Here is a 25,192-nt window from a genome sequence, read left to right on the forward strand (position 1 = left end):
GTTATCTGGGGATTGATTCCTAATCAGGCTAAACATGAGCTAGGATTCTATTATGAAACCTGCTTGCCTTTCTGTGGCCTTTGGTTTGTTCAATGCAGGTGCTCACTGGCTGCTCACATTCATGCTTTGACCTCTCATATATAGTCAGTTAGAAGGATTCCCCATTAGAAACATCTTGATCAGTTTGAAGGATTTACTGACAGCGTTAAACCATATTCCACAACGCAGTCAGAGGGGTTACCTTGCTGCAGCGAAACCATCTATAATAGCCAGACAGAGAATCTCTCCCAACTACTTATTCCAAACACAACCATGACAGTCTTAGATAAGTGTGCACTCATTCACACACACCCATACACACACATTGATCATCACCCCAGGTTCTCTAAATTATGGTCCCTGATCATTACTACTGAGGAGGACACAGTAAGTTAAAGGAACCTGGAAAAGAATATAATTTTTACTCAACTCATATTACAAATCAAAATAATTACCATATATCTAATTGTCAGGCTTGCTCTGCTTCCGATTGCGGGTGTGTGTGGGGCGGATCAAGGCAAAAGTAAAAAAAGGCCGAGCGGGGGGGGGGGGGAAAGAGCTTTGCGTTCAAGTCGACACGTGCTGGTCTTTCACCCTGCCCCCTCTGAAAATTACCCAATTTCCTTCCGGGTTGATAGACTTGCTTGGCGTTTCCTCGCCGGGCATCTGCTTCGATGAAACCTGCTTCTCCTCCTGCATCTCTTCAACTCGTCCGGCGCCACAGGGACCTTCACTTTGTTCCTGTCATTGAAGAACATAGAAACCTTCTCAGGGGTCTCACTGATACTTGGTCCTTTTAAACCAACAAAGAAGAAATTGGCACAGAAGCTGAAATATAAAAAGAATGCATGTATTCACCTCAGATGAGGGAGACTACCTCACAGAGAAGGCTGAGCAACTGAATGAGGCAGTCTAAGGAGTACAGAAAACTGGGGCCTTATATATGCTTAGGGTTACATAGTCGATTTACAAAAAGGGGGTGGTGATGAACAGAGTGTCTGAGTTAAACAAACCACTCTTACCCAGTCCAAAGATCAGGGCTTGATCCATCACCGTTATTTATCTCACTGCCCCATCCCAGCTCAGAACCTGGCTATATGCAAATCAGTCTGTCCCTGGCCCAGTGCATCATGGGAACAGGGCAGACTAAACTACCAAGCCAATTCTTCACCAGAAAGGAGACAAGCTACCGGGGACCGGTTTCTGGCATTTCAGCCTTCTTCGGCCCGGCTTGCTTGAATCCTGATGGAGCAGTGAGAAAGGGACTCATGTCTGAGTATACCCTGCCACACCTATAGTGGCCAAAAACGATTTACAAAAAGGGGGTGGTGATGAACAGAGTGTCTGAGTTAAACAGACCACTCTTACCCAGTCCAAAGATCAGGGCTTGATCCATCACCGTTATTTATCTCTATGTCCCCGGGAGCTTGTTTCCTTCCCAGTGTAAGAATTGGCTTCTGTAGTTTGGTTTGTCCTGTTCCCATCATGCACTGGGACAGGAACAGACTAATTTGCATACAGCCAGGTTCTGAAACTGGGATGGTGCAGTGAGCTAAAAAACGGTGTTGGATCTAGCCCTGATCTTTTGACTGGGTGAGAGCTTTCTGCTTAATTCAGAGACTCTGTCCCTCACCACCCTTTTTTGTAAATATTTTTGTCCACCCTAAGCGTGGAAGGGTATTCTCAGATGTGAGACCCTTGCTCATTGCACCATCAGGATTCAAGCAAACCGGGCCAAAGACGGCTGTAATGCCAGAAACCGGTCCCCGGGAGCTTGTTTCCTTCCCAGTGTAAGAATTGGCTTCTGTAGTTTGGTTTGTCCTGTTCCCATCATGCACTGGGACAGGAACAGACTAATTTGCATACAGCCAGGTTCTGAAACTGGGATGGTGCAGTGAGCTAAAAAACGGTGTTGGATCTAGCCCTGATCTTTTGACTGGGTGAGAGCTTTCTGCTTAATTCAGAGACTCTGTCCCTCACCACACTTTTTGGTAAATATAGGGTTACATAGTCAGCATAAGACTAAGGGGCAGTCCTGGCTCATGTAAGCATTTAAAATGCCTAATATGGGCATGCAAGATCTGCTTGCTCAACAAAGTGGGAGGAGAGTTACTTTTCCATACAGCAGCAAAAATAGCCTGACACTTATACAAGAGAAGCAGGTGCATTCTACTAGCTAGGCCCTTCTGAGCATGTGCAAAGCTCTGAAGAGGAAAACAGCACATGGCGAGCACATGGCTACCTAAAATGGCTGCCAAAATACAAAATGGCTTTCAGCTCATGCTAACAAATGCCTCCAATCTTTAACATCATGACAAAAGAAGCAAGCTTTGGCTTAGCAAATAAGTCTCGCCTTTGGGACCTTATAAGTGTTTAGCCATGCAACACTTGATGTTGTTGCACCAAGGATATTGTGCTGGATAACTAAACACTTATCAGATGCCAAAGGCGCAACCTATTGGCTATGTCAATGCTTGTTTTATTTTGGAAACCGAGAGGCTGACAAAACAGCGAAAGCTGTCTCTGAGTCAGAGCCCCGCTTTGCAAGGACACACAGCACTGCCTTCTCTTTGTCACTGCACATGTCTTCTGGCAGGGAGGCACATAAATATGGCCGCCACACCAACTATTCTGCTCTTGATTTCCACACACTTTTAGGCCCTCAGTACAAGCGCACAGTAAATTCAGACAGATCCAGTAAAAAGTTACCAGATCCACTGAAGTTATACATATGTCAGAATGAGGGTAAGACAAAGGGCCTTTCTTAATGCAGGCTGGTGTAAGTGTGATTCGGCGGAGAGTGGGGAGAGTGGTATCAGAAGCTTCCTTTGGAATGATTCAACTATTCTTGGTATTATTTCTCTTGAATCTCTTCTGATCTTCCCTCAAGTGAAAAAATGGAGTGGAAAATACCCAAAAGACTAGTTTCCAGAGCAATGGGAGAGATGGAAAGCGAGGTTCGCGCATAAAGTATGAGCGGAGTGCGCTTCACAAACAGAATGTATGTAGGATTTAAGGAAGACTGTCCCAATGACAAGAAACACAGCCAAAGAGAAGCGTTTAAGGATGCAGCAAGCGCTCTGTATGACTGACTTGTTTATATTAACCCTCCCTAAAATACCTGAATAAAATAAAATGAGGCAGTATTGCATTGTGAAACCGTACAAAACGGAGGCAACGATCCTATTCATTGCTAGAGAATCCTGTTGTAAGACTAAACCACCTTAAACAATCATGTGCTAGTGACTTAGGGCCAGATGTAGGTAAATTTTATTTTCCGACCTCTTAAATACCGAGTCATACCGACTCGGTATTTCAGAGGTCGGAAAATAAAAGTACCGAGATGTAGGTAAATGCAGATGTGCAATTACCGATTCGGAAACAGTCGGTATTTTCCGATGCGGGAAATACCGACCAGTTAATGCCCATTCATTCCTATGGGCTTTGAAGCCCATAGGATTGATTGGGCATTTACCGGTCGGTATTTACCACATCGGAAAATACCGACTGTCACAAGGGTGCAGGGGGTGTCACTTTGACACCCTCTGGCACCCCCAAAAGAGGCTCGGGTGCCATGTGGCAGGCATACCTGCCCTAAGGGCAGGTCTGCCTGTCATATGGCATAGGTGTGCATGCACACATGTGCATGCACACCAGAAACGGTATTTTACCATCAAGTAGTATTTGATGGTAAAATACCGATTTTGTACTGCTTGTGGGACTCAGAAGAGTCCCACCTACATACCAATTTACCGGAATCCGTAATGATACCGACTCGGTATTTTACATACTCGGTAAATTTACTTATCGGTAAATTTACCGAGTCTGTAAAATACAGGGACCTACATGTCAAATTGCTCTTACCGGATCGGTAACGGCCGAATTCGGCCGTTACCACCCGGTAAACGCCTACCTACATCTGGCCCTAAATCACTTGACCAAAACGAAATTAAACAGACAAAAATTACCAGAAAACCCTACTGTGTTTACTGCGTGTACACTATCAGATTCCCGGAGCGAGTCTATAATCGGGGGCAGTAAATCAAATCATTTATCACAAGCCCAATACCAGACACAGCACCAACATGCAGAACAAGCCATCGAGCACCAGGCCATATGTTTTGAATTATCACAACCGTGTCTGGTCACAATAATTCAAAACTTATGGCGCCCGTGCGGGTAACCGCAAGCAATAGGCCACACATGCACGAGCGTGTGGTCAGCTTTTTGAAGCCCCCTTACAACAAGTCTCGCACAACAGCGCATGCACGCTGTTCAGGCGAGACCTAAAACATAACGTTTTAAAAAGAATCCTCTCTTCAAAAAGACAATAACATTTACTTTGATCAGACTATTATTTATATTACTTTTTTGATGTATGTCTCCACAGTGTATGGATATTCTGCATCCTTGCTGACAATGCTTGATGGCTGTACAAACAATTTAAATATAAATTCGTTTCCTTATGACTTAAGGGGCTGATTTTCATTGTACCTTAGACCTGCACATTTCTGAGCATTTTTGTTTTTCTTATCGATGTTGGGGGAATATGTTTTTTGTTTTTTTCCCTGGTTTTTAATGGATGTGAATAATTGACCTTTAATTGGATTCCCAGCTTAACATCTCTTTAGGTCAGTTACACCATACTCTTCCTTAATAATATTATCCTGCTGTTCTACTTAGGAAAACACCTAATGATTTCATCTTCCTCTTATAGATGATAAAACTGGTTCTACTCTCTGATACCCTACATACTTAAGTGGAAGAGTCACCTTACACAGGTAGTTATAACTAGTGGGACTACACTATTGGTCATAAAGTGTTACCACCAGAATACATGCACATGGTAGCAAGTGTCAATTTATCTTCACTACAGGAACCACATGAAGACCACTCCACAAGAATATCAATACCTGAAGCGCATCAGTACGTTTCTCCCTTTTTCTTTCCCCATCTCCATTGTGTTGGCTTTGACATTGTTGGGCTGGCACAGGTGTGTGTGGGAAGTTGGCACCTTGCGTCAGACCTTGCACCTCACCACTACAGAAACAACAAGTGAGAATTACACTACTTGTCTTTTAGCCAGATTTCTCTTGCTAACTTCGTGCCTGTGTCCACTTGGGATTTCAACCTCTTTCAACACAGAATGCCAGAGCGGATGGCTGGATTACCTTAATTGTATCTGACCGCTATCAATGTATTTATTAATTGCAAGAATCTCTTATATTTAAATAATAAAATAGATAATTACATGGTCCAAGGTTCTGAGGTTTTTTGTAATGTAATGCATGCCTCTATTCACACTCCTCAATATGGCTTTGGGATGTTCAGAAAGTGGGGGTACCGAAGAAAGAGATTTATGATCCACTTACGGCAGGTCCAGCAAGAGGTCAAGAATGCATCATGGCTGAGGACTTGCGCCACGAGTGTCAAGCCAAGTGCCTTAAGGGTGCACCTCACCCCCCTTGCTACATTGAAGCTCAAGTAAACCTCATTATGCATGACTCATTAGGGTCCTTGCATAATACACAAGCAAGTCTTCTTGTGGCAGACAAATTAGGAAGCGGACAGGACTCAAAACTCTGCAGGAACTTGAACAGTCTCAGAGCACACGCTAGCCAATATTGCTTCATCAAACTCTTCAAAACAGCTCTGCTAGGTGTTTGAATGAAGAATGAACTCAGTGGAGGAAGATGTAAGACTGGCCCACCGGGACATATACATCACATATATTTATTTAGTTTTTAAATGGGCCATTCATATAATGCTTCATGTTACCTCTTAGCCACTAATTATCCATCAACTTATCCTATGTTTTGTGATGAGTGAGTTGTTGTACTCCCTAGCTCTTCAAAGTGGGTGTTAGTTGACATGTGGTACTTCATGGAACTCTAAGACTAACTAAATATATAATATTCTTAGGGGACCCTCTTACTGACCGTGCAAGTGCCCCTTGGTTCCTCATCGGATTTCTCTCTGCTGCCCTGCGTGGATTTGACCAGCGCCTCGCCGGACCCGCTTTGCGGGTCCCGCAGCGCCCGTGGACAGAGGAAAGGAGGAGTGCTGATTGCCTGGAAACACCACTGAGGAGAGTGCGGGGCAGGCAAGTGTGTCGGCGGGGCTGCGAGTATTCAGGCAGGGACTCCAGTGTCCAGGAGTCCCTGCGCGCCCAATCTGCAACACCTGGGCTGCTCTCCCCGCTGGCCACGCCCCCCGCCTACGGACTAAAAGCGTTTCCTGCCCACTGCTTTCTGGGACCCTCTTACTGACCGTGCAAGTGTCCCTTCGTTCCTCATCGGATTTCTCTGTGCTGCCCTGCGTGGATTTGGCCAGCGCCTCGCCGGACCCGCTTCGCGGGTCCCGCAGCGCCCGTGGACAGAGGAAGGGAGGAGTGCTGATTGCCTGGAAACACCACTGAGGAGAGCGCGGGGCAGGCAAGTGTGTCGGCGGGGCTGCGAGTATTCAGGCAGGGACTCCAGTGTCCAGGAGTCCCTGCGCACCCAATCTGCAACACCTGGGCTGCTCTCCCCGCTGGCCCCGCCCCCCGCCTACGGACTAAAAGCGTTTCCTGCCCACTGCTTTCTGGGACCCTCTTACTGACCGTGCAAGTGTCCCTTGGTTCCTCATCGGATTTCTCTGTGCTGCCCTGCGTGGATTTGACCAGCGCCTCACCGGACCCGCTTCGCGGGTCCCGCAGCGCCCGTGGACAGAGGAAGGGAGGAGTGCTGATTGCCTGGAAACACCACTGAGGAGAGCGCGGGGCAGGCAAGTGTGTCGGCGGGGCTGCGAGTATTCAGGCAGGGACTCCAGTGTCCAGTAGTCCCTGCGCGGCCAATCTGCAACACCTGGGCTGCTCTCCCCGCTGGCCACGCCCCTCGCCTACGGACTAAAAGCGTTTCCTGCCCACTGCTTTCTGGGACCCTCTTACTGACCGTGCAAGTGTCCCTTGGTTCCTCATCGGATTTCTCTGTGCTGCCCTGCGTGGATTTGACCAGCGCCTCGCCGGACCCGCTTCGCGGGTCCCGCAGCGCCCGTGGACAGAGGAAGGGAGGAGTGCTGATTGCCTGGAAACACCACTGAGGAGAGCGCGGGGCAGGTAAGTGTGTCGGCGGGGCTGCGAGTATTCAGGCAGGGACTCCAGTGTCCAGGAGTCCCTGCGGGCCCAATCTGCAACACCTGGGCTGCTCTCCCTGCTGGCCACGCCCCGCCGCCTAACAGCCAATGAGCCCGTAGTTTGTGTGTCTAAAGGTGACTCGTGCTACCGCTTCGCGGGAGCGAGCGGGAGCGCGCCGGGAGAAGCCCGGGACAAGGGCGGGACCGTCTAAGGCCGTCATAGGCCGGAGTAGGCCGGGCTGGGCCTACCCTCTTGTGTTGGTTATTTGAACCCTGGTCCAATTTGCTGACATAGCCCACCACTGACTATAATTGAACATCTACTGACATGCCGTCTCCGGCAAAGGAGGGCACCCCTATGAAGCAGGGAGGAGTCAAAAACAGGACCTTAGAGAACTATTTTCCCCGGTTTTCCCCGGGCTGTGGGGGATGGGGACAAGGAGAGTAACTTAACCTGTCTAAGGGCAGAGCGGAGACGCTCAATAGATAACTTGAAAAACAGACCCCTTGGGGAATACCCTGCCACGCCTAGTGAAGTGTTGACCCCAATAGACGATGTCCCACTCCTGTTGAGGGATTGTACGAACACCCCACCAGTTCCACCCATGAGTCTAGCCCCAGCCATCAGTTCAAGCCCTAGTAGGGAGACCATTGATCTAGTCTCTCAACCCCCTCCAGCTCCGAAAGCTAGGAAAGCTAAACCTAAGCCAGCCACCGTACAAGGAGGTCATGGCCCCCCCCTAACAAACGCAGGAGGAAGTCGAAGGGAGCCCAGGGTAAAAACAAACCCAAAATCCCTCACTCTGACTTTGGGAGGTCATCAAAACTCTCCACACCGACGGTGAGACTAGCGGATGAACTACACCCCAAACCTACTGTTCAGGATGGCTTGGCCCCTGTTCTGACAAAAGACACAGGAAATAATATTGCTAATGTCCCCCTTTCTGTTGCCCCGCTTGGTAACTTGGAATTCCTGCTCAGGTCACTATTACTACCGATCAGTGAGAGTATTAAAAAGGTCGAGATTAGACTCACCATATTGGAGGCTACATTAAGTAGCATGAAAATCTCGGCTGGTCACCAAGGAAGGCCACTGGAGCCTATTCCTACTCCACTGGCCCCCCATCAGCCCCTGAATAGTGTGATGAGCTCAGCCCCCCTACAGGCCGCGAATGCTGTGGCCCCTCCACAACCCTTGAGGACTAAGTCTGTACCAACTAAGTCCCTTAACTCTAATAGGCCCATTCCCCCTGTAGACCCTGCCCCCCTGGCACAGCCCGTAGACAGTACTACATTGACTCCTCTAATGAAGCTTCCCCCTAGACCACGTAGGCCTAATTTACCCCCTGAGACAAATGATTTTACTGTAGTTATGGCGGGCGTCCCCCCACTTGAAGTAGGTGAAACCGAGGATTTTTGTTCCCTAAAAAGTAGGGTAATCAAGTGGCTAAATATAAATAAACCCCTCCCAGTACACTTAAATAACGAAATTATAATGGTCAGAAGGGTGCCATGGGTGGGGAGAACATACAAATCCATAATAGGGGATTGCATATTGGTGAGCTTCAGGGATGCCGATACTGTCTCTCACATATGCCAAGGAAAGAATAGATCTAGGGAATCCACCATTCAAACCCTTCACGTGTCTTTCTTCTTTCCCCCTATCCCTGCTCCTGTGCATCTGTCCCAAAACCATGATAACTGGGAGATGGTTGGTCGGAGGGGGAGACATCATGAATTTATCCCCAGGCCACTATCTGGCCGACCAGAGCCATCCTTTCACACTTTCAACCGGTTTAACTGTCTGAATGGCCTTGAGGGGGGGGATTGACAAACAGATAATGTCCCCCTGGGAGACGGGGAAAAAGGAGCTTTGGCAGAGGAGATGGAGGAGCAAAGTCTCCTGGCACAGCAAACTCCATCAAGTTGTGTGGGGAAGCCTGCGCAAGCTGGACCTAGGGTTATGGATATTGAATGTATAGGAGGGGGACATGGGCTGGATACGCAAGGGTTAGAGCGGGAGATACAAACGAGGCCTCATGGGGGATTAGAGCAGAGTGGTGAGGCACTGAGATTGATCTCTTGGAATACAGCAGGTTTGGCAGGCAAATTTAATAACAAAGAGTGGCTTGATTACATCAGAAAATTCCATGTAATCTGCGTGCAGGAGACATGGGCCCCGGTGAATAACTATCACTTACAGGGGTATAAGTGTTTCTTTGTACCCGCGCGAAAAACCAGATCAGGGAGAGCCATGGGTGGATTATCTATTTACATAGATCTAGATCTTCCGGGTAGCTGGTCTGCCCCAGATTGGAGCTCCTATGGGATTCAGGCAGCCCGGTTCTTCGGGAAGGGGCTAAGATTTACTGTTTTCAACATCTATAACAACGAGATAGCCGGAAACCATACCCCACTAGTAGCTGAACTGGATTATAGGCTGGGTCAGGAAATATCACTCCAGAAAAAGGGGCAGTCATATGCGTTGCTAGTCATGGGAGATTTTAACTGCCACCTTTGTCCGGCACTGGCCCAGACAAACACAGACTGGTCCCAATGTCCCATGGAGAAGGGGCCGCATTTTTCCCATACGCCTACAGGGTCAGCTCTCAGTATGCTTCGGCTTAAGTATGATCTTGAGCATACCATTAACATGATAGGCACACAGAAGGATGGCACACTCCCACCTACATTTAAGGGCAGGGAATGCTCATCCGTTATAGACTATATTTTAGTCTCAAGATCCCTGCTAAATAAGATAATTAGTGTAGGGATAGAATGGAGCAGTTTCAGCGACCATAACCCTCTTGTTTTGGAGCTGATGTACAGGGCGGGTTCTAGAACTAGAGTCCACCGCACAATCACGGAGAGGGTAACAGACCAAGGCAGGAGATTAAAATGGTCCAAAATAGATGGGGAAAAGTTTTATAAAGCCCTGGTGGACGCGGGCAAATCAGACATTAATGACTGTTTAGACACAGAAGTCCACGGATCAAGGTTACTGGAAGCATTCGATCAGATTGCTAACCTGATCGATGGCCTACTTAAAACTAGTGCGCCCACAAGGAACCATGATAACCCCCGGTGGTTTGATAAAGATTGTTCCAAAGCACTGAGGGAGTTGAAAAGCTGCCTTAAACTTAAACCAAGGGACCCTCAAAAATTAAGGTGTGTAGGGAAAAATATAAAAAAAGAGACCAAGAGGAGGAAACTAGCTCTGCAGGCAGAAGCATGGGCAGAACTAAGAGAAGCAGGGGAAAGAAAGGATCTAGCGGGTTTCTGGAGAATTATCAATAAACCGACCTTCCAGGAAAACGACACCCCGGAGATAGGGGCTAACATCCTCCCAGAACAGTGGGTCACCCATTATAGGGGTCTATATAACCATGAGCCTGGTACTCCTGTAGAGTTACCTGTAACTCCAACTCAGGCTTCATCGGTTGTATTTACCATCAAGGAGATTACCGCTGGGATAGAGGGTCTGACTAAAAACAAAGCCCCGGGCCCTGACGGAATTCGCCCCGACTTGTTTCTGAGCAGTATAGAACTATGGGCCCCTTTAATGACCAGGGTTATAAATACTGCAATCACCTGCGGTCTGCCACCGTCTTGGTCCAAAGCGATCATTGTGCCGATTTTTAAGAAAGGCAATAGGGACGATCCCAAGTGCTATTGCCCTATTTCCCTGATTGACGTATCGGCTAAACTCTTGGGTAGGGCGATCCTCAACAGACTGTCTGAGTGGACCGAAGAAAATAACACCTTCTCAGACACTCAATACGGATTCAGGACAGGAAGGTCCACTAGTGATCAATGCCTGAACCTGTATATGCTGACTGCCAAATATACCCTGGCTAGCGATGAATCGATCTACTTGGGATTCATGGATTTGGCAGCAGCATTTGATCACGTTAACAGGGAGAAACTGTGGGACATGATGTCAAGTATGGGGATTGAGAGCGGTTTAATTAATATACTAAGGGAATTGCATAGTGACACCACGGCAAAGGTTCGATTTAACAGGGAGGGGGTATTGTCCGACTCTTTTCCCTGTATGAGTGGAGTCCGACAAGGCTGCATTCTCGCCCCTTTTTTGTTCTCCCTTTACATTAACAATTTGGAGCAGTTTCTGTTGGGCTTAAAGGCAGATTCCCCAAGGGTTGGGTCGCGTCATATTCCTGTTCTGCTTTACGCAGATGACGCGGTCCTGATTGCACGTACACCCCGGAGCTTACAAATCTTGATTGACGGATTCGTTAAGTTCATGGGTGCCTTAGATCTCTCTGTTAACCTGGGTAAATCGTATGTGCTCCTGGCTGGTAAAAGAACTTCCTCGAAATGTACTTACACAATAGGCAGCCACGTTGTAGAAGAGGTCAAAACGTTTCCTTACCTCGGTGTAACCTTTGATGGTGCTTTACAGTTTAACTCCCTGATGGAGGAGCGTTGTAGTAAAATGATCGCCTCCAACGGGGCAATAGCTAGCTACGGGAGGAGGTTAGGCAGATGGAGCCCGGAACAGGTGATGAACTTGTACAGCTCCGTATCATGCTCCAAAGTAATTTACGGGGCAGAAGTATGGGGCTTTGCGAACACCACAAGAATCCAACAGGAAGAAAATAAATATCTGAAATCCATCCTGAGGGCACCACCAAGTACTGCTGGAATTGTAGCACACAGGGAATTAGGGAGGCCATACTTGGATGACTTGGTAAAACCTAGGCCAATTGTGGCCTGGTTAAAAATCTGGGTTAACCCTGATGCGTCTCTCAGCAGAGAAATCTTATTGGACTGTTTAGAGAGGGCCAAATGTATGCGCATTCCCTGGCTCAAATACGTAAAGAATACCCTAGAGGAACTAGGCTTTGGGAACCTCTTCACTAACCCTGCAACAATTGTAGCCCAGCACAAGAAGCAAGTAGGGGAAATTTTCCTAGAGCGGAAAAGCCAATGTAGAGCTGAGGCCGAAGGGTTTAAAAAGACAGTGAGGGCCCATAATCTGGTGAAGAGCGTGGAGGGTATGGAGCCCTATCTGTACCTTATGCACAACGCACAGGATAGATTCCTGATGTGCCGTTTCAGATTGAACTTACTCCCATTTATGTTGGCTTCACCAGCAGGTTTCACAACATCAATCGAGCAGAAGGGACCCTGCGGCTGCGACAACAGGTCTCCGCAGGATTCCCTTCACTTTGTTTTACTCTGTCCTTTTTTACAATGCCTAGGCGTAGATTTCTTGTAAATGTTTAAAAAAAAGCCAAACAGGAACATGCCAGGGAGGCATTAGTCTTTTTACAAAAAGCTTCGGACCCCTTAACTTTGTGTTGTATAATGAATTTTATTAAGGTAGCGGTCCGTTTAAGGCTAACCAGGGGAGATGAATGAAATGTCTTTGATTTTACATTTTTAAAATTGTTAGATTTTTCTGCCGGTATTTCCATTTAACACAAATACTTTGTATAAGGATCTTGAATAATGTTTAATGACTTTTTACTCATGTAGATATGTGTGTGCTTTTATGGTGTTTTTTAATCACCGAATAAAGATTCGACATACTAACGTTTGCATGGATGCTTAAGCAACAATATTTTGCATTGTGCTTGTGACCCTTTTTAATGTATGGTTTATAGATGCCATTTTCTGTTCTGCTTTGCACTGCGTCTTGCTTTAGTAAAATGTAAATCTTGAGTCTTTGAAATATGACCTTTATCTGATTGACAGCCAATAGATCAGAGCAAGTGTGATGTGGCTACAGCTAGAAGAGTTTACATCCGTGGCACTTGCCGTTGAGATTCACAGAAATGATAAACTGACAGAGAAGATGTACTATTACAATTCAGAACATTGGAATGTTGGGAGCTCTATTGAAAACAATGGAGAGCTCTGGGCTTATAATGGCTGGTATAAGCCTGGGGCTCCAACATTCCAATGTTTCTTTGTTCACAACGGCTGTGAACAAAGGCTTCAAGGAGCCTAAGGGGATTCCAATCCCCTCATGCTCCCATGAGGCTTTGCTCTTTTTTGTTAGAACATTCTGCCCTCCAGTGGCAGAATGTTTTAACAGCCTTATAGCCCTTCATTGTTGGGCTATACCGGCTATTACGCTTTTAATGCTGGAGAGGGCCTTTAGAAGCCGGTGTAGCCCTCTACGCCGGGGTATACGCTGAGACTGAAACAAAAGACAGCCACAGGCAGAGCTATCATCTGAAGACTTACCTAGCAGCAGTGAAATATGAAAATATATCTATGAATTTTCATTATGATTATTTTTGGGGAAAAGGGAAGCTGAAAATGATTGGACACATTTACCAATAATGGCGTGACACAGCAGAAACCAAAGTTGCTGTTCTATGTGGAACTGGGGGAAAGAGCATCATAGTGTCACATTTATTAAGATGTACCGCTGCCACACTTTTCTCCAGTACTAGGACACAAACAGGCTACTTAGCCCCCCACATACATCTTTGCACCTGTTGACACTCTCTTATCAGATAATCCAAGATAAAGCACAATCTCAGCATTGGCAATGGTGTTAACCTAAAGGTCATATGAGGCAAAGTGTCTCAACAGATAGATAAACACGAAACACATTGGCATAGTCAATTACATTTAGCCTTGAGTCTCAAGAATACACAAGATCGGTAAAGTTAGAAACATGAAAGTTCATTAAATAACTTAAAGAGCAATGCAGAAGGCAAAAATAATAGATAGTTGTAGAAAGATGGAGTATTATGTGGTGACGCTGGTTAGGCTCTTACTCTCACAATACCCCAAAGATGGTCATTGGATTCACAATAATAAATCCTTAGCTCAGTCCTGGTAGAGTGGCAAAGAGCCGCCAGACTTTACTAGAGGAACATGTGTTAAGCATTTTAGAGTACCAACATGGACAATAAGTAAATGACACAACTCAAATGGAACCTAAAACCAGTTTTCAAAAATGACAAAGATTTTTATATGAATCTCAACACCGAAATGAAGTCAATTAGATAAGTATAACTGCAGCTGTAGATTTTAAAAGCAAAATTAAATCAGTGCAAAACAGTACTGCAACACTTTAGTAGAACATTGGAATGTTGGGAGCCCCATTGCAGACAACGGAGTGCTCCCTGCTTCTACGGGCCTGTAAAGGCCCGCAGAGCAACATTCCAATGTTCTACAAAGGCTTCTCGAAGCTCAAGGGGATTTATATCTCCTCGAGCTTCGAGAACCCTTTGTTTAATTTGTTAGAACATTCTGCCTTCTAGTGGCAGAATGTTCTAATAGCCTTATAGCCCTTCGTAGCAGGGCTATACCGGCTATTAAAGTCCCGCTGTCTCGTTAAAGTTCCTCGCCTTCGGCTCGGGCCTTTAATGATTCAGTGGGCCTTTAATAGCCGGTATAGCCCGCTACGGCGGGCTATAAGGCTATATTAGAACATTGGAATGTTGGTAGCTCCATTGAAAACAATGGAGTGCTCCTGGCTTATAATGGCTGGTATAAGCCTGGAGCTCCAACATTCCAATGCTTTCTTGTTTACAGCTCTGGCTGTGAACAAAGGCTTCAGGGAGCCTGAGGGGATTACAATCCCCTCGCGCTCCCATAAGGCTTTGTTCTTTTTTGTTAGAACATTCTGCCCTCTAGTGGCAGAATGTTCTAATAGCCTTATAGCCCTTCGTAGCTGGGCTATACCGGCTATTAAAGTCCCTTTCCCTTGTTAAAGGCCCTCGCCTTCGGCTCGGGCCTTTAACGCTGGAGCAAGCCTTTAATAGCCGGTATAGCCCTCTACGGCGGGCTGTAAGGCTATATTATTGTGGTCAATGGGAAAAAGCAATCATGACAATCGGTCACTTTCAAATCGAGTTGCATGTTACCCACGGTGCGTAAAGGGGATGAAAGTTCCAGGACCAATGATTACTTTCAGTTCGATTTTACCTTGCTCAAGAATCGCGGATACAGAGTTGTCCTGGCCATCCTTGGTGATGAAGCAGAAGCTGCGGGAGAGCTAGTTTTTACCACTTACACGGTGCTGGGGGGGAACTAGGCGCAAAAGGTCAACAATGAAGTCATTGCTGACATCGGATGAAGGTTTTCTGGAGTTTCCTCAAGGTGCAGCATTGAGTAAAATGTGTGGTTGCCGGATTGGCAACCAAAAAGCCTTGGAAGCAGTAAACTCAGCAGAAAGTTATTTCAACATCTGGAGGTCTGGGGGAAACTTGGTGGAGGTCAGGACTATGTTTTCCACAATGCACTGGATCATCTACGTCTGGGCGATCTCCCTAATGGCCCAATTGCTAGCGATTCTTTGGTTCCTGTACGTTGTTTTTACCTGTGTGGTACAGGAGACTAGTGCCACTAGTCCAGGGGAGTTTGGAGTTGCCTTTGGCTCTCAAAGGGGTCCCTCTTTCTGGGGGAACCAAGCTTTGGTCCACAATGAGTCATAGTCATGCAGTTCCAGGAAGGTTGCCACAGGTGTAGAGTATAACACCTTTGCTTTGTGCTGATACTGTTGTGTGCAGACATGGGTCTCCACTTTGTCCTTGGTTGCAAGTTAGGTCAGAACTGAGGTTCCGGTGTCAGAGGTAGCCCTTAAATGCTAGATTTAGGAGCGTTAGAGGTGTGGCTGCAAGTGGGCAAGGGGCTTCTAGCCCCAGTGGCTAATCCGCCCCTGAGGTGACCACATCAGGGGAAGGGGCCTTCTTTTCTACCCAGAACCCTCTGTTTTACCACTTTAAAAAAGGCAGAGGTCTTCAGCAGCTGCACAGACCAGGTAGCCCACCCTAGAGGTGTTACTAGTCTTTTGGGGGTGTACACCTCCAAAATTCCTAATTTTCTCACCTGGTTAGGTGCAGATGTGCCTGGGGACTGGGGGGAGGCTGTTTCCTCCTTTGGGAGGCAACATGGTTGCATATCACAGGCGGTGAAGGCTTTGAAACTCGCCACTTCACTAGCTATCCTGTCATGGAGGGAGGTGTGACCTCCTTCCCAACATCAAAATGGGGTGCCCCATATAAGTTGCTTTTAGGTCTGGGAGAAAGTGGGGAACAATAGCAAATATATATACAAGAAACTCCCACTTAACCTATATTTCTTTTGTGTAGGCTCCTTCTCGTTCAGGCCATTGTTTCTGACTTCTGGGAGTGTTCACACCTCCTGGCAGGGTGTCAAATTGCTGTCTTGGTGGCAGAAGCTGTGGGCTTGAATCCAGAACACAGAAAAAGGCTAGGGTAATCAGGTGGGCAGCCTCTAAAGTATCTACCTGGGTGCATGCCACGTCATTCTCAACACAAGATTCGTATCAGAGGGGAAAAGGCATGTTTGATACCAAACATGATATATTTCGGCTTTAACATAATTGAGCTGGTGACCAGGAGTTTGCCCAAGTGCCAGCCCATGTGATCTTATGGGCCGCCTATCACTTACAGTTGCCTTTAATGCTAAAGGCCACTATAGGCTTGCACTTATATGCCCACACCTTTACTATAATGCACCCTGCCTCTTGGGCTCAGGAGGGCTTCTTTAGGGGTGGTTGGCATATATTAAAAATAGTGTATTGACTTTGCCACACATGGTGAGGGCAAAGTCAAGTTGGAGTAGTTTGCACTGCTCCTGCAGACTGCAATGGCAGGCCTGCTGTCAGTAGTTTACTTGGGTCACTCAAGGTCGCATAAACGGTGCTTCAGGCCCTGGTGATTAATTTAACACCCATGCCTTCGGTACCATGGGTATCATATACTAGGGACTTCTAAGGGGGTTAAAGTCCTTTCCATTTGAGGTTACCAATTCACACATATCAGTATTAGGGAGAGAACACCGGCACAGGGGCTTGGGTTTCAGGCTCCAATGCACTTCCAGAGTCATAACTATCAGCATTGAAATGAAAAGTGGAAAAACATATGCAAAAAGGTCTGTTTTCTCACACTAGTAAAAATATATAGTAGTCAATGTAGGCAAGTAGCATAAGGCTCAATCAAATGCAGTAAGGAGTCTGACATGAAGCAAAGTCTCAAGTTCAAACATTTTCTCAATCCAAAATAAGACAGACTAACGTGAGTCTCAAAGAGTCAAGGCTAACCAGATTAGCTCACCTCCAAATTCATGGCTTTTTAAAATAATTATCACCACAATAGAAACCAATGTAAACTGCACAGCCAGCATAAGGGGAGCAAACGTTGCAAAGGTTTTACGAATCACAATACTGAGTCAGAAATTTGTGTTGTGTCAGGTTGTCAATTTTTTTTTTCAAAATGCGATTTTGGGTGACCACTTGTGCATACTACTGATTTTTTAGATGAATTAAGTTATAACCGATGAATGAATGATGTTGCTCTTAAAACAATTTAATCATGTTGATTAGAAGTGTGATTATTAACGTAGTTTAGTTATGCCACATTTTTCATAGAAACACCATTTTTTTAAGATGGATGAAGTTTCTAGTTATTTTTTCATCTTTGGTTATTTTCCTTAGAGAGCATCTATTGTTCCCAAAGTATCATTTTTGTTGGACAGTTCTGCTGGAAGTTCAGATGCAGGCTTGCTAGCACACTAGTGTATGAGTCTTTGTTTGAAAATGTTTCTTATTGTGATTTACATCTCCAGACTGCAGTTGCTATGGAAGCTACTGGAAGATTATCTCTACCTTTGATTTGTTCAATATGTGCTAACATTAGTCATACCATGCTGAATCTGCAGTTTTGCTTATTGTTTATGCTTCTTTATGAGTGAAATATGTATGAAAATCCTTAATTTTGAACTAGAGACTTTTTCTTCTGAGAACTCTGTCCAACTATTTTAGAGAATGTTTCCCTTTTCCCCAAAGATGCTCACAGTGTTTCTTGTGAATCTGACATTTAGATAATAGAGGGACTTTTCTGCTTATTAGAATTTATAATTATTTCAAATATCTCATTATGAGCTCTGTAAATGTGCCTCCGTGGCATTTACTGCATTTCCCTGTATTGCCTATTTTAGGATTTTTGTAATTAAACTCAATAACTTTTTTTGATCTAGTACTCAGTTATTGAGTGGTCTCAGTAACTACTTGACAATTCTGCTAATTTTGCTAGGCCTGATGCCGTGGAGGGTGGTGACTCTTATTGCTGGGTTAACGGTTTTGAAGCTGAACTTGATAGAGGTAAATGTTTGTCTAAGAGAAATTTTGGGGTCAGTGAAATATTGGGGTTCTTCCTCTTACAATCTTATACCATCATTCTAGCACTATCTCCTAAATTATTATTAATATTTTCTTCTCTGATATAAATTAATTGGATGTGTCAGTAGTACAAGACCTGGGCAACATTTTGAATACGTTGGAGTAATCAGAGTAATTTTGGTAATTCTGTATTACTCTTTGATGAAGAACTATCTTTAACTATGTGATTACTTGTGGAATTGAGAATAATTTGGGGAGAAAAACTCTAAACCGCAAGAACATGATATTTGGTGAGTGAGAACGGCTGTTCGTTCTCGCTATTCATATTCTGATGTTTCGCAGCACAAAATTCATCCTTGCGTCCATTTTGGACGTAAGGACACATTTGGTGCTAAGAATATAGAACTAAATGCTGGTAGTAAATTTAGCTATAATCTTCCCGCAAAAGCACTTTTAGGGAGCAGGAGGGGGCTACTTGTGATTGCTATTCAAATTCTGTTGCATTTAGTGCTATTTCGTAGCAGAAAATAAATCATTGAGTTCATTTTAGACTCAAGTAGCAAGGGAGCATTTTTGTGCTAAGAAATAGCGCTAAATGCAGAATTCTTGTCCACATATAAGAACGCATAATCTTGCAGAATTCTTAGGTAATTCTTCATGATTACGCTACACGGAATTACCCGAGTTATGTCCATCCCTATCCAGTGCAAATCTATTACATTAAACAATGACAGTCACATATTATGAATAGGCCTACTGTGGCAGGCAGGAAAGGCCTTGCAAATGTTGCATAAAAAGTAAGCCCCCAGGGTTCTTCGTCAATCAATAATCATACAACTGCATATTTTGCTTTGCACGCTGAGCAGAGAAATGAAAGCACACATCTTGGCAGCATTAAAGTTTCAAGATGAATGTTAGACCTAATTTAGATACCCTTTCAGTGCAAAACACTATGCTTCAAGAAGCTTTACCACTTCTCCCTCATTGGATGTGTGCTGTGCAGTGCAGCTCACATGCAATTTGTGAAAAGTTGGGAGAAAAGAAGACATTTCTCCTTGTGCCTTCCTTCCTCAAGGAGAATTTTCTTTTTCTTGTGCAAAGTCATAATTCCCAATTTTAGTAGATAGGTCTTTATATAAAAAACCAAGGGTAGGAGCGTGAGGATGCCCATGTAACACTCATTAAACACCTCTTTGAATGAAAGTAAAGCAAAGCATGTGGTCCAAGCACTTGTCTTGCCGAGGCCAGACTATGGCAGTGCTGCCCTCTGTGGCCTCCCCAAATACGCCCTTGCTTCACTAAGGGCCTCTCTGAACACTGCGGCTAGACTGGTGACAGGTTCCAAACGAAACAAGCACATATCCCCAGTCTTAAAATCTCTCAATTGGCTACCCTTTGAAGCACTAATTCAGCTAAAGAGTACAGTTCTGGTGCACAAAACCATCCACTTCAAGACTCCCAGGTACCTGGCGCAAAAACTTGAACTATCCTGTGGCGAGAGAGCTTCAAGAAGCGCCTCAACTTACCTCCTGAAACCTATCATCCTTAACAAAAAGAGAACTTGTCAACAAGCCTTCTCAGGTGCTGCCCCAAAGATATGGAACTCTCTCCCACCGGAAGTACGCAGACTCTCCTCGTTGACGGAGTTCAAAATGGAAGCTAAGAGTTTTTTGATGAGCAAATTCCTACCTTAATTGGCTAGGCTCCCTTGACTGGTTGACTTTATTTGCTATCACCACGACTACCTACATTTGTCATGGCTCCTCTCTACTGTACATTTTTTTTTGTTTTTGTTTGAATTCATCAGTTTACTGTATTATTTTCCTTTTCCCGATTGTTGTTGATATCTCATTCATGTCGTCTCTTTCATACTTCTGTAAAGCGCTCTGATATCTTTCGGGATCTTGTTCGCGCTATATAAAACTTTATAAATAAATAAAGAAGCACAAAGCACTATTTGTGTTACTTTAGGGTAACTTTCCAGCATTATATAAAAATTGTATTGGAAAGTAAATACCTTATAAATATTTTGCATCAATTTGCATCACTTCACATGCTTTTTGACCAGCATAAAGTCTCGAGAAATCTGGCCCAATAGGTACTTCATTGCAGAAATTCTGGCTAAGGGTGATGTGCAATAGCAAAGACAGCAATTCACCAAAATGCCAGGTGTAGTGAGTGCCATTGTGCTCCCTTTTTCCACCAATAGCATAGCAGGTATGATCCATTGATCTGCAAAAGGACAATATGAAGGCTGCAACAGAAATCTTTAGCTACTGCTGCCCACATGACCCCAGGGTTTGAATGGGTAGTCACAAGGGTATCTAATGGCAAGTCACGGATATCAACTCATATCCTTTGAAACATTTAATTGGCATAATTGGCATTTCAGGGTATAGCACAAGATTTCTAGAGGAAGGTGGGGAGAATAAGGAATGCTGGTGCTGGTGTTTTCTTCTAGGGGATATGTTCTGAAGTCCTGGGTCAGATGTATGAAGCATTTTAACGGTCTCAAACAGCCCTTTGGGCAGATTGCGATTGGTAAAATACTTTGGCATGTACAAAAAGCAAATCGGTAACTTGTTACCAAATTGCATTCTGCTTTTGCGGTTCAGTATTTGGAAGGGGCATGTTTAGGGCGTCCCTTCCTAATATTAAATAGCACTGGTATGTAGGAATGTTTTGCAACCGGGAATGCTGTCACAAAACATTTGTTACCAGCAACTTCAAGTTGGGGGTAACCCATTCGCAAAAGGCAAGGGCTCCCCAAGGAACCCCTTTGAGAATGTGGGCAGCAACATTTTTTTAAGAGCAAGCAGTGGTCCCACGAACCACTAACTACTCTTTAAAAATTAAAAGAAAACTTTTCTTTTTCGTTTTTAAATGCAGCTAGTTTTCCTTTAATTCACAATTCCGAAAAACTAAAAATAGTTTCTTAGTACAAATGTGCCTTGGTTCTTACCAGTTTTTTTATAAAATGGTATGAGAAAAATGGGCGGCGCAGTAATCATGCTTAGGTTGCTAGTGAATATTTTTGGATTCTTGGTGCTAGAAATGAGTATCGGAGGCTATTATCTGTTCCTAGTGCCTCAGGGCAGGACCCTACATTTCAGGTTGAAGGGTAGGTCGATATTCATTGAAGTGTAGGAATTAGTGGCTGGCCCAGGGTGGTAGATGGAGGTTCCGGCACTGGTGGAGCTGGAACTGATGCAGCCACAAATACCGGAACAAAAGGGATCAGTACAGATTCTGCTGTTATGGAGTGATTGAGATGTTAGTTTACGAAAGGAACAACCGACTCAAGAGAAGCACTTAAAACCATTCATGGAAAAAACGCATACCTGCACCGACAATTGTCATTTTATGATTACAAGTTTCAAAGGAAAGACAAGCCCGTTTGATGTTTCGGAGAATCGTGGTATATCTGTAGCAACATGGCTTAAGTTGCATAACAAAAAGTAAAGACTAGAATTAAATTTCATCCATGAAAGCTCCTGTGCTTTCCCATCTAATGTTTAGCTCCAGGGAACAGTGTCTGCGTCATACATACCTACAATTATCTGAACTAATTACCATGTATTTGTCTCTTTCTTCCACCTTTTCCTTTTGTCTTCCTTTCACACGGGCGAAGGGGTTTGATTTTCAGGGAGAAATATGTCTCATCGCAGGATTTGCATGCTCAATTTCCCATACAGGAGCGAGTCTTCGGTGATGGAACAGACAGGCTGCTTTCAGCTCATCAGGCTACAGATATCTGCATGCATTCAGAAGCATGGATAATATGTAAAAATATACAGCTGGGAGGTAATGCAGCGGCCATTTTTTGGGAAAGAATTTCAAACAGACGTCTCCTTTGCTTGTTGCTGGCTGTGTGCTCACTGCTATGGTTATTCTTGTATATAAGCAGCAGCAGTTCCTCCGCAATGGCGGAGGAGCGTAGCCCCACCGGCTCAGAGCCAGCAAGTGAAAAATAAAACAATATTTTATTATTGCTATTGTTTTCAGCTGGTGGCTGATCCAGCGTGTAGGAAGGGGTGGGGGCAGGCCATGGGAGGGAGGAGAAATAAAGTGCTATGTGCACTTCTAAGAGCACATGTCTAATTGCCCGGCTGCATTATCCGTTAAGTTTTTATTTTAATTCAACCCTCTCCTCCCTGCTGCCGCCGCCTGTTGCTGCTGCCCTGCCGCCCGCCACAGCAAATTGGCAGCAGTCGCAACTGTGTATGAGTTGCTATAGACAGGTGTGGTGAAATTAATAGTTTGGAAAGTTAGAGAAATCCCCTTTGTGACATTCAAAAGCGATAAACGTGTTATTTTCGATCTTGTATTTATTTAAGTATTTATATATCTCACACTAGCATAGTTGCAAAGGGCTGCTGGTTGAGAACAGTCTCTTCTTTGCCTCTCAACCCATTTAAATAGAGTCATGATGAAGTGGCAGACCTAATATTAGAGGCTTCGTTGGATTTGCCATTAGGAATGTTAGAGGATGATGGTGAAACTGCAGAAAATACATGTGGACTGGTCGCCCTGCTTATGTAAGGCAGCCTCCCACCATCTTTAATTCAAATAATGTAAATGTTATATGTTTAATGTGGATCCTGAAAAGGTCCCTTTACTCTGAGGTCATTTCCTGCATCTACATTGGGAGTGGTGGTGAGCAGAGACACTGAAGTTGCGGAGTTAAGTAGGGCCAGAAGGATAAAGGGACTGGTCACAACGGGTAAGTGGCATGTGTGGTGGAAATAGAGAAGAGTCAGAGGGGCAAGTAATGATGCTGCTTGCTTGACCGGAATAAAGGAAGTGTGAGGCTCTTAAGAGTTAGCCAACCAGGCCTCATTGAGCCATGTCCTGCTGAGGCTCTCTGTGCCTACTTCAGGCACAGAGGTGTAGGAGACAGAGGGAACTTTACAAAACCACTCCTGCCATTGATTGGTGCGCACTACATGGATAACAGGCAGCAAGTTACCACTAAGGCATCCCAACCCCATTGGCAAGCTATTGGGCCCAAAAATGAAAGGCAACTTCTATTTGGGGGATTCACTTTGGTCCACAGGCATAACCTCATGACTTTGTCAGAGATTATTGACAAATCATTGACAGATTCAAACATTTAAGTGACCCTAAGAAGAACATTTAGGGAAATTGTCCCATATCTACTCATCTGACAAGTTGTGTGCTACTCCTACCCTAGCGGAAGTGGAGAAAGAGTATTTATAGCACCAGAGTGTGAGTTGGCTTCTACAGCATGTCATAGTGAGGAGCTGTATAACACGGTTCCCAATGTTTGTTCTAGGGCTTCCCGAGATCAGTGGTTGTGTTTCATTATATTTTACCCCACTGCAGTCAGATCAGATTCTAAATACGTATTTCTGAGTGAGTTTCCCACTGAGAGAGATACAATAATATTGTTATGTGTTCTGTCCCCACATACAAGAAAGGAGACTCTTGAAGTCATATTAAAGTATAAACAGTCTCTGCAGTATGCAGAGCCCATAGACCAGAGGTCTTCAATCTGTGGGGTGCATCCCCCATGTGGGCGCCTGGAGTCCTGGGAAGGGGGTCGTGCTTCCTCAGCTTCACTTGTCCCTAGCAAACCAAACTCTCTACTTTCTTTTTGGAAACAGACAGTGGAAGGGCTGATTTAGATCGTTATCAGCTGCGTGCCTGAATGAAATGCAAATTGACACTGTGAGTTTATCAGCAACGGTAAAGGAGTCTTGGGAGCGTCCTTTACACTTTACATTTGATCAATTAAAGCCAGAAGGCTTTAATTGATTAAATTGCTCCAAGGTTTGGGACGACAAAGTTTAGATTTTTTGAATGGTAGAGCAAAGAGTTAACAACTGGGCTGGGAAGGGCTTGCTTATAATTTTAACTACATTTACACAGCCCTTAGTGCCCCTAAAGAAGTGTTGAAGGGACAGTTATGTGAACAAAAATTTGCATTACGAACGCTCTGGTATTACTAATATCTACTTTTTGGATGCACCATTTTTTCATAAAACTATTTGCACTTTTTGCGGAATTCTATCTTACACTGTGTGTAATGCAAGTATAAAAAATTGGTTTACTGTGGTGTCTTTCACACAGGTAAATAAGGAACGTATACCAAGTTGGAGACTGGTCCGGTTTGTTCACCTCTGCCATCCACAGCTGTTCAGTAACTGACACCTTCAGAACCGTTACATAGAGGAATTCCACATAGAACTCATGGTGAGGTTCTACACAGAACCAAACATGACGTCACACATCATCCCTCTTTACTACAAAAGAATGCTTAACATAATCTAAGAGAAGGAAAGAATACAACAGTGAAATTACAAAGAAAGTAAATAAAATCACCATTGGAGAAAGTGAACAATTTAAATAGGGAAAATCAACGAACATAGTCCTTCATATACAAAGGTAATCTACTCACCCTCTGACTTGTCTCTCTGACATTAATGGGCAAGGATTGTGAACTCGTCAGAGAAGAATCAGCATCAGTTGTTGAGGAAAACAAGTGAGCGAGTCCCCTTAGACTAACATCTGAATTAGGATTAGAATTGACCAACACTACCCAGGACTTGTTCTAAACTCTGCCATTTTCGGTCTTCACTGCATTATTGAAAATCTTGCCAACATTTCTAACCTTGGTGTACTTTGACCAGGGTTGACAACCAACAGGTGCCTTAATCTTCACTTGGTCACCCACACTCACATCATTGGTTTGCGCACATTTTTTATCATCAAAATACAGTTTCCTTACCAACTGTTTATCAAGCTCCCTTCTTCTCCAATCACCTACCTGATTGATTTCCAACCCCTTGTTCAAATTCATCTATGCTGGACACAACTTAGAGTTTGAGGCTCTACCCTTGAACAACTCAAAGGGAGATCTTACCATGGTCATGTGAGGAGACTTGC

Source organism: Lissotriton vulgaris, chromosome 9 (genome assembly GCF_964263255.1).
Source record: "Lissotriton vulgaris chromosome 9, aLisVul1.2, whole genome shotgun sequence".
NCBI classification, from domain to species: Eukaryota; Metazoa; Chordata; class Amphibia; order Caudata; family Salamandridae; genus Lissotriton; species Lissotriton vulgaris.